The 9,667-nt window shown below is 37.3% G+C and overlaps 1 pseudogene across 1 annotated transcript; it reads right to left on the minus strand.

Annotated features, from left to right (window-relative positions):
• Window positions 1–5,454: 5,454 nt before the first annotated feature.
• Window positions 5,455–6,388, minus strand: LOC306640351 (olfactory receptor 8C8-like; annotated as a pseudogene). The gene has a single exon. The product of its transcript is annotated as an olfactory receptor 8C8-like (transcript).
• Window positions 6,389–9,667: the final 3,279 nt, after the last annotated feature.

Below are 9,667 nucleotides of genomic sequence, written 5' to 3' on the forward strand. Positions count from 1 at the left end.
ATTAATCATAAGACATCACACTTTAGATCCTTGAAATACAGTAGCTGGATGGCAGTTATACTTAGCTTCCTTGTCTGAAATTATCTTTAGGCACCATAACATGTAGTCCTTTTGCATGGGAATGTTCAGATGATTTATAAGTCACTATCCATTCAACCCAAGGACTGCGTTTCAGCATACTATTTACCAATCCCAAAGAAAGAACTTGGAGGACTCAACAGAGAGGTTTTGAACATGTTACTACTTGCTGGCTCCTTGATAGTAGGACAGGATACAAAGACCACACTGCACCTACAAGCAGAGGAATATTAATAGACTAGGTTGCACGCCACTGTGCAGATGGAGCTCTTCCAGTGTTTTCTGAGTATCTTTTACTACATCCGCAAGTCTCTCTGCTTCAATCTTCACCTAAAGAGTAGAGATAAGGGAAATGGCCAGTTTCCCCCTCCATCATGACCACATTCCTTAGAGTCCTTCTTATCTCCCTGCAAGCTCTACTAGGCACTGATTAGTGTTTACCCCACACTGTTCTTCAAAATCTTCAAGATGTTCATCAAATCTGAGCTCAACACCTAATCTCTCTTTTCTTTATAAAAGAAAAATGTTATGTTACTTTCCATACATCATGGAAAGTTTTAAGGTCTGACATTTGTTTCCATTGATCTGAACATTCACAAAGTTGCACCTTACATGTGTGATATTCTTACATTAAGAGGATCATTAAGTCCATTGTGGAGTGCATGGCCTTATGTTCTGAAAAAAAAATGTTTTCATACTAGAGATTGAACCAAAGAGTGCTCTATCAGTTAAATTGTTGCTGTTCTGGAAAGGACTGGGCATGGAACCCAGGAATTCTGTATTCTAGTCAAGCATTCTTCAATGCCATACATCTTCACCCCTTTTGTTCATTTTTTACTTAACCTAATTCAATAATTTAATTAAATGATTTAATTATTTCCTTATTGTTGCATTTTAAATGTTCATTTTATATTGTGGACACAAGTCCCTATGTTTTGCATATACTACCTCATCCCAAGATATGATTTTCCTTTTTTATTTTTTGTAACAATGATTGAAAGGTGACAAAATAAGTTAAATAACAACTTCATTTTCTGATATTTTGGGTCTACATTACTGAGACCTAACCACCCATTAAACACAGTTAAAACTACTGAATAAAATATGACCTGGTTTGTGATTACATGGGTTTCATAATATGCAGTAAGATTCTATGGTATGTTTCATAAACTGGTAAATTTTTAAGGAATATGTTGTAGATGGCAAGAAAAAAAAAAACACTAGTATATTCATTATATACTATACTAATAAAATTGCTCCAAATTTAAAATATCCTTAGGAGGAGACAAATGGTTTTTCCTATTTCTTAGATAATATTCTTATATGAGACATTTTCATAATTACTAATAAAAATACAAACTCTTTTCTGGAATAAATCAGAAATCAGTTATATTATGCTTTGGTTTGAAACAGATACTTGTAATTCTTCATCAAGAATTTTTAAAGATTATATCTCTAATTTCTTTGATAATCACCCTCAATAATAAATAATGAAAGGACATATGATAAAGATTAAGTTTTAATTTAGTAGACAAATAAAATTATATAGTCCATGGGATACAATGTAATGTTATGATTACATTTACATAGTGGGGTGATAAAATCACACAAATTAATATAGTTATCACTTCCCATAGTTATTCTTATTTGTAGTGAGAAACATTTAAAGTTCACCTTTCAACAATTTTGAAATAAGTACTATATGATCATTAACTATAGTCATTGTTCCCTGCAGTAAACTAAAATCCATTCCTCCAAACTGAACCTTTGTCCCTTTGACCATCACCTCTTCTACCTACCTCCCACCTCTCTTAAGCTTCATCCCACTCTCTGTTCTGTGAGATCAATACACACAGAAAGACAGGCTCTGTATGACCTCACCTACACATGACATCTAAAAGTGATCAAGTTTAAATCAGTTTTAGCACCATTTAAAACTTTCTAATTGAATTATATGTAGATAATGTAAGAGCTATCTTTCGTTCACACTTTGAATTCACACTCACTTTGAATAAACTCAGAATCAGTTTCACTTTTTCATTTTAAGTTCTTGAAACTAACAAGGAACCCCTAATTTGTAGAAGCCTTATACATCATTCGATTAATCACACTGCAATGGTCTCACACTCCACTTGAAGACTCACTGTAGATGGGCAGAAGTATCTACCCTAGGGAGATGAAGGTTGGAGATTTTACCTAGAGAAGTGATTGTCAAGATTCCCCATCTGAATTCCTGCTACCACACAGGACAGTGCCTGAGACTCAGCCCTGTGCACCTTGGGCATCCAAAACACAAACTCCACTGTTGGGAGAAATCCTAGTTCTTGGCTAGCAGCAGTGAATATCTCAAGCGTGTAAGGAAACTTGCAGGGAGGAGCATTCTGCTTCAGCTACCTAGGAAAGTAAACAACTGCCCCAAATTGATTCAGTGTAACCAAGGGAACACATTAGGAACCTGGTGGTCTGAACCCCCGTGGCACATTGTGATTGGGCAAGAAACCTATAAAATGTATAGCTGTTCCCACAATAAATGAGTTTGCAGGTTGCTCACCACAGCCTGCTTCCACCCAACTCCCCAAGTCTGGGTCTTGACTCTGCGCCCTTACCCCGTATATAAGCTAGCCTGGCACAAGAGAAACTATACTCCACCAGCAGCCCAAAGGCCTCTTTCCCACAGGGTGCTGTGTACCTCTACCTGTGACAGGGTAGCTCCTGTGCAGATGGTGGGGAACCACTTTGTTTGGAGCAGAGAAGCTATTTTAGCTCATTGTTCTTGTTCCTGCCAGTCATAAGACCTCTTTACTCTTGACTTCCAGGAGCCTCCTTCTGGGTTAAAATCTGCCACAGCAACCAGAGAGAAACCCCATCTGTACCAGGTCCAACCTGACTGGCCTGGGCACAGTACCTCCACCTGAGCCCCCATTTACCATCCTGTCTGCCTTGGAGTCATTAGAAAGTTATGTCCCAGACTTTATTCATGAATGAGAAGGAATGAGAACTACTCAGAGGAGTACTAGTATTTTAGTAAATTATACATAAACACTTCCAAATATTCAATAATCACCAGATAAGTTTATATATTCTAAAGTTAGCTTCGATCTAATTGACATATAATTTTTTAAAAATATTCTAGAATTTAAGCAATTTTAGTTATAAATATTCTTAAGTGTCATTTTTCTCTTTTTTATTTTTATTTGTGTTTTTTAGTTATCCCTTACAGTAGAATCTATTTTGATACATTTATACAAGCATGGGACATATTTTATTCTAATAAGGATTCCAGTCTTGTCGATGTACACAATGTTGAGATTCACTGTGGTATATTCACAAATGTACATAGGAAAGTTATGTCAGATTCACTAAATATGGTTTTGATTACAATGTTAAATCAATTAGCTATGAAAGTCAATACTAGCAATATAACCTTTAAAATAAACCTGTTGACTTTCCAAACTGAGCCATGCTGTGGGTGATCCATTCTCCACCAGGATGTGCTGCTGACGACGATGTTGTACTCAGATAACCAGTATGAGTCCTGAGTTATGCCTGGGACTCACGTTTTCCTTTTCTGTTAAGAACCCTAGATTTATAGACGTGGATGTTTTATAACCTCATTCTCTTTCTTTAATAAACATTCTTTGTCTTTTCAAATTTGTACTTCAGAGAAAGTTACAAACTGTTTTAGAAACTCTGCCCAAACAATGCTATAATGAATATAAACAAATGAGCAGAAGTAGACACTAAACATAGAAACAATACTTGAGAAATTAAATTTTATACACATTATAACAGTAAGAAAAATTATGATAAACATAAATCCTTCACTTTCTGCTTTCCTGGCAATAATTTTAATCAAGGTGAACTAAAGCTCTTAACTGGCATCAATTTTGCCTAAAATTATTCATATAAACAAATGTGTTAGAACTTTTCAAAAATCATGATCTTCATATAGATATGAAAGTTACACTGATAATGAACTGCTGTCCCATGACTAAGACATATCTACTGAGGACATCTGCCCCAAAGTCAACGTAGGTAGCGATGAACCGCAGGCAGAGAACACTATAAGAATATTTTGTAGAGCAGTTTCCTGTCATTTTTATATGAATAACCCATTTTCTCTAATAAAATAACATAATATATACTATACTTGTTAAACTACATAGACTGCTAAGGAAAAAATTACATACCTCACCAGAAAGACTTGACCCAAACTGCTCGGTCTCACCATCTTGAAAAATGAATGAAATGGAATGACACTTTGTAGCCCACCCTGTTTACCACACTTTAAAATGAGACACTTGTAGCAAATATGGATTTTTCTACTTGGGCCTAAAAGCCTTGCAGATCATCCCTGTCTCGGCTCAGAGCACTGTTCCCACGTGATCCCTACTTCTAGGATCAGTCTGATCGACTCCCCAGAAGTTCTATTCCTTCACAATTCTTTCTTTCCTTCCATTTCATCATAGGATGCACAATGGAGTAAAAAATTTTAAAAAGTGCTCTGTATCATCTGCTCTGCAGCCTTAATCATCTCCCATAACCATTTCCTCATCTGGAGAACAAGATAAAGAAATTTATATTTAAAGGGATAACATAAAAACCATTTATACATTAAGGTTATCTGTCTATCTTTGCTTTGTTTAGGTCCTGGGTGTCAAACGCAGGGCCATGTACAACCAAACACTTAACCACTGCACTAATACTCAACTTTAGCTTGTGTTTCAAAAGTACATAGACCTCCTTTTGCAAAAGGAAATCCATTCTCAAGTATCCATAAGGATAAAATCGTGGGTCCAACAAAGTTTACAGTACCATTACAGGTGTGAGGCTAAAATTCTAGAACAACATTCATTTATTCTTTAAAAGACTGAATATTTTGGAAATATTTACTTTACCACCACCACGATTTTTGTCATCCCTCTGTCTTTCAATGCAGTAATAGAAAATGGATCAACAAAATTATGTCAGAAATTCTATAAAATTAACTTGCTAAGCATCAAAATCATCAAGTTTTCTTAAATTGAGAAGACAGATAAGAAAAAATAACAGTGTTACTTATAAATAAGAAATACATTAGCCCAGTACCTCCATCTGGTATGGGAAATAAAGACCAAGATGCAGCCATATTAGGATGAAGGATGAGTTTGAAGTTGAAGTCCAAGAATAAATCCACCTGGTTATCCTACATTATTTCACTAAAAATATTCAGATATTTCATTACAAATCCTGCCCAGATTGTAGAATAAAAGATGAAGAGAGAAAAAAAAAAAAAAAAAAAAAGAACAAAAGAAGGAAGATAATCAGGAATAATAGGAAGCAGAGAAAAAGATCCAGCAATGGACACTGGAACCAAGGCATTCCTAGGGGCTCAGCTCAAATTGTTATCCTCTTCAGAGTTCTCTTCAAAGCAAGTTTGACATCCTTGTTCCTGAGGCTATAAATAAGGGGGTTCAGCATGGGTATCACAAGAGTATAAAATACAGAGAAAAATTTCCCTTGGCCCACAGACCCAGAAGATGATGGCTTTATATGTGTGAGCAGCCCAGATCCATAGAAGAGGCCAACAGTTTACAATGTGAGAACCACAGGTGCTCATGGCCTTGGACCAACCCTTAGCTGATGACATACAAGTGATATTATAAAGAATCAAACCATAAGAAATTAAGATAAGGAGGCTAGACATAATGACAACAGTTGCCACAACAACAGAACTCACAAGCTCATTGGAGTAGGTATTGCTGCAAGAGAGCTGGAGAAGGGGAAAGATGTCACACATGTAGTGGTTGATGATGTTGGAATCACAAAAGTTGAGCCTGATCATGCACCCTGTGTGGACTAGGGCACCAGCAAACCCCATCAAGTAAGAGCCCAACATAAACAGAGAACAGACTCTAGGAGACATAAAGACTGTGTACAGCAGAGGCTGACAGATGGCCACATAGCGATCATAGGCCATGGCTGTCAGCACGTAGCACTCTGTGTGGACAAAAAAGCAAAAGAAAAATAGCTGAGTCATGCATCCTGCAAAGAGATGATGTTCCTCTCCAAAACAAAGCACATCAGCATTTTGGGGGTAAAAACAAATGAATAACAGAAATCAATGCATGACAGATTAAAGAGAAAAAAGTACATGGGAGTGTGAAGGTGTGAATTCAGGCAAATTAGGCTAATTAAAGTCATGTTTCCCACCACAGTGACTGCATAGTTCACTAGGAACAGGGAAAAAAAGGGGCAGTTGGAGCTTAGGTTGGTCTGTTAATCCCACAAGGATAAACTCTGAAACGGAGGAGTCATTTTCCATAGCCATTGCTTCTGGAGTAGGATCTTTAGAAGCGGGAGCAGAAGGTGATGTTGACCATGAACCTCAAATCTTTGACCCCAAGCGGGCAGGAGCTGCTGGTTTCCAAGTTCAAGTTTGTCTGAAGACTCATAGCAAGGTCTCCAAAGAGCAAGACTTCCTATGTTGATCCTTGAGAAGTTTCCATTTCCTTCATGCTTCCCCACCCATGATTTGTCTCTGTCCAAGAAGAATGCTGGTTGTTCTCTCAGCATTTCTGATAAGCATTTTTTTCCTTGCCCCTCAGTCTACTCTAAGAATTAGGACTGAGAAGAGAAACAAGTAAGTGGTGTTCTCCAGAGTCTGTAATTTATATAGATTTGGACTTGAAGGTAAGTTGTCAACACAAATACGAATCAATGCTCACCTAGTTCCCCTGGAGGCCTCACTATCCTGAACCTGAAGGCTCCTCATCCCCACCATCCTCAGGGGGATAAAGTTTCTGGTGATGAGGAGTAATAGCAATCAGCTCAGATCTGATCATGACGTGCAAGAAAAGGTCCTTAGGGAATACGCCATAATTTGTACCTAAAAATATCTACAAAAGTTTCTCTCATTTGCACAAAGAAAAACAACAGCTCTGTGATGGGACTTTAGATTGTCACCTCACCCACATGAGAACCTATTACATTCTCCATAGTTCTGGGAATATTGATTAGTAGCACAGAAAATTATGTTCTCCTTCACGATTTGCTCCAAGAAAATTACTGAGCCAGTATTTGCATCTTGCACAATAGACCTAACATTGGATGTTTTGAGACTCCAGTTCTACTCAATTCATAATTTCCCACCAGGAATTCCTGATCCCAGTGGAGATTAGTGTGTGGTCCCCATCATCAATCTCATCATGCCCTGCCAAGCTACTAAAAAGAAAGTCTAAAAAGAATCACTAACCACTTCTAGTTTGTTCCTACAAGTCTTTGGGATTGCATTACGAGGCATTAGATCTTATGTTTAACACTCTACCAAAAAGAACTTACAGCAAATATATTGAAAACAATAGGAATAGACTCTCAAGGCAGTAAATTTTTAAAGTCATCCTTTCATCTTTGAGACTATAGCTATATGTTATCACTTCTCTGCCTTTGTTCATTGCATGTATATCCATGTATACTTGGGTGTATCTATAAAATAAGAATAGTAAAAGAGAGCAAAGGGTATTTCTTCATGACAGAACTCTTGCTTAGCATACACAAGGCCCTCAGTTAGATCCCAGCTCCAGCAGCTAAACAAACAAAAAAAAAAATACAATTGAACAAAACAAAATAAAAAAGTTATCTCATTGTGTTTTGGAAATTAAATGAGAACATTAAAATGAATAATTAAAACTGTACTTGATGTAAAGAGTCTGATAGATGTTTGCACCCCTTTCCCTGTTCTGTGTCCTTCTTCATGTGAATCAGGCCTTTCTCAGCTTTGGCACCATTGGTATTTGAATGGGGTAAATTTCGGTGTTGTCCTAGCTATTATTATTCTTCCCACCCGTGCCCACACACAATTTCAGAGCAACAATAATTTCTCCAAACATTGTGAAATATAACTTGGGCAGTATCAGGGGTCAGAAAATAATACACCAATGTATGGTGCATTGGCATGCTGAGTACTTTTTTTAAATTTTTTTTTATTTTAATTAAAAATCATAAATTTATATAGGACAATGTTGTTTGATTCATTCTGTTATTTTTTCCCTTCCCCCCCACCCCCCCCCCCCCCCCTTTTCCCTCTATACAGTCCTTCCTTCCTCCATTCTTACCACCCTCCTTATCCCTAACCCTAAACGTAACCCTAACACTAATGCTAACCCCTCCTACAACCCCTCATCCGATTATCAGCGAGATCATTCGTCCTTTAGTTTTTTGAGATTGGCTTATCTCACTTAGCATGATATCCTCCAATTTCATCATTTTGCCTGCAAATGCCATAATTTTATCATTCCTCATGGCTGAATAATATTCCAATGTATATATATGCCACAGTTTCTTTATCCATTCATCAACTGAAGGGCATCTAGGTTGGTTCCACAATCTGGCTATAGTGAATTGAGCAGCTATGAACATTGATGTGGCTGTATCTCTGTAGTATGCTGATTTTAAGTCCTTTGGGTATAGGCCAAGGAGTGGGATAGCTGGGTCAAATGGTGGTTCCATTCCAAGCTTTCTGAGGAATCTCCATACTGCTTTCCAGAGTGGCTGCACCAATTTGCAACCCCACTAGCAATGTATGAGTGTACCTTTTTCCCCATATCCTCACCAACACCTATTGTTGCTTGTGTTCTTGATAATCGCCATTCTAATTGGGGTGAGATGAAATCTTAGAGTAGTTTTGATTTGCATTTCTCTTATTACTAGAGATGTTGAACATTTTTTCATATATCTGTTGATTGCTTATACATCTTCTTCTGTGAAGTGTCTGTTCATTTCCTTAGCCCATTTGTCGATTGGATTATTTGTATTCTTGGTGTAGAGTTTTTTGAGTTCTTTATAGATTCTGGAAATTAGCGCTCTATCTGAAGTATGAGTGGCAAAGATATTCTCCCACTCTGTAGGCTCTCTCTTCACATTACTGATAGTTTCCTTTGCTGAGAGAAAGCTTTTTAGTTTGAATCTATCCCAGTGGTTAATTCTAGCTTTTATTTCTTGTGCTATGGAAGTCCTGTTAAGGAAGTCTGATCCTAAGCCAACAAGTTGAAGGTTTGGACCTACTTTTTCTTCTATAAGATGCAGGGTCTCTGGTCTGATTCCGAGGTCCTTGATCCATTTTGAGTTGAGTTTTGTGCAGGGTGAGAGATAGGGAATTAGTTTCATTCTGTTGCATATGGATTTCCAGTTTTCCCAGCACCATTTGATGAAGAGGCTATCTTTTCCCCATTGCATATTTTTGGCACCTTTGTCTAGTATGAGAAAATTGTATTTATTTGGGTTTGTGTCCATGTCCTCTATTCTGTACCATTGATCTACCTGTCTATTTTGGTGCCAATAGCATGCTGTTTTTGTTACTGTTGCTTTGTAATAGAGTTGAAAATACGGTATTGCGATACCCCCTGCTTTGCTCTTTCTGCAAAGGATTGCTTTAGCTATTCTAGGTTTCTTATTCTTCCAGATGAATTTCATAATTGCTTGCTCTATTTCTGTAAGGTACACAATTGGGATTTTAATTGGAATTGCATTGAATCTGTATAGCACTTTAGGTAGTATGGCCATTTTGACAATATTAATTCTGCCTATCCAAGAACATGGGAGATCTTTCCAT

The sequence above is a fragment of the Sciurus vulgaris genome (assembly GCF_902686455.1).
Source record: "Sciurus vulgaris genome assembly, chromosome: 11".
NCBI classification, from domain to species: domain Eukaryota; kingdom Metazoa; phylum Chordata; class Mammalia; order Rodentia; family Sciuridae; genus Sciurus; species Sciurus vulgaris.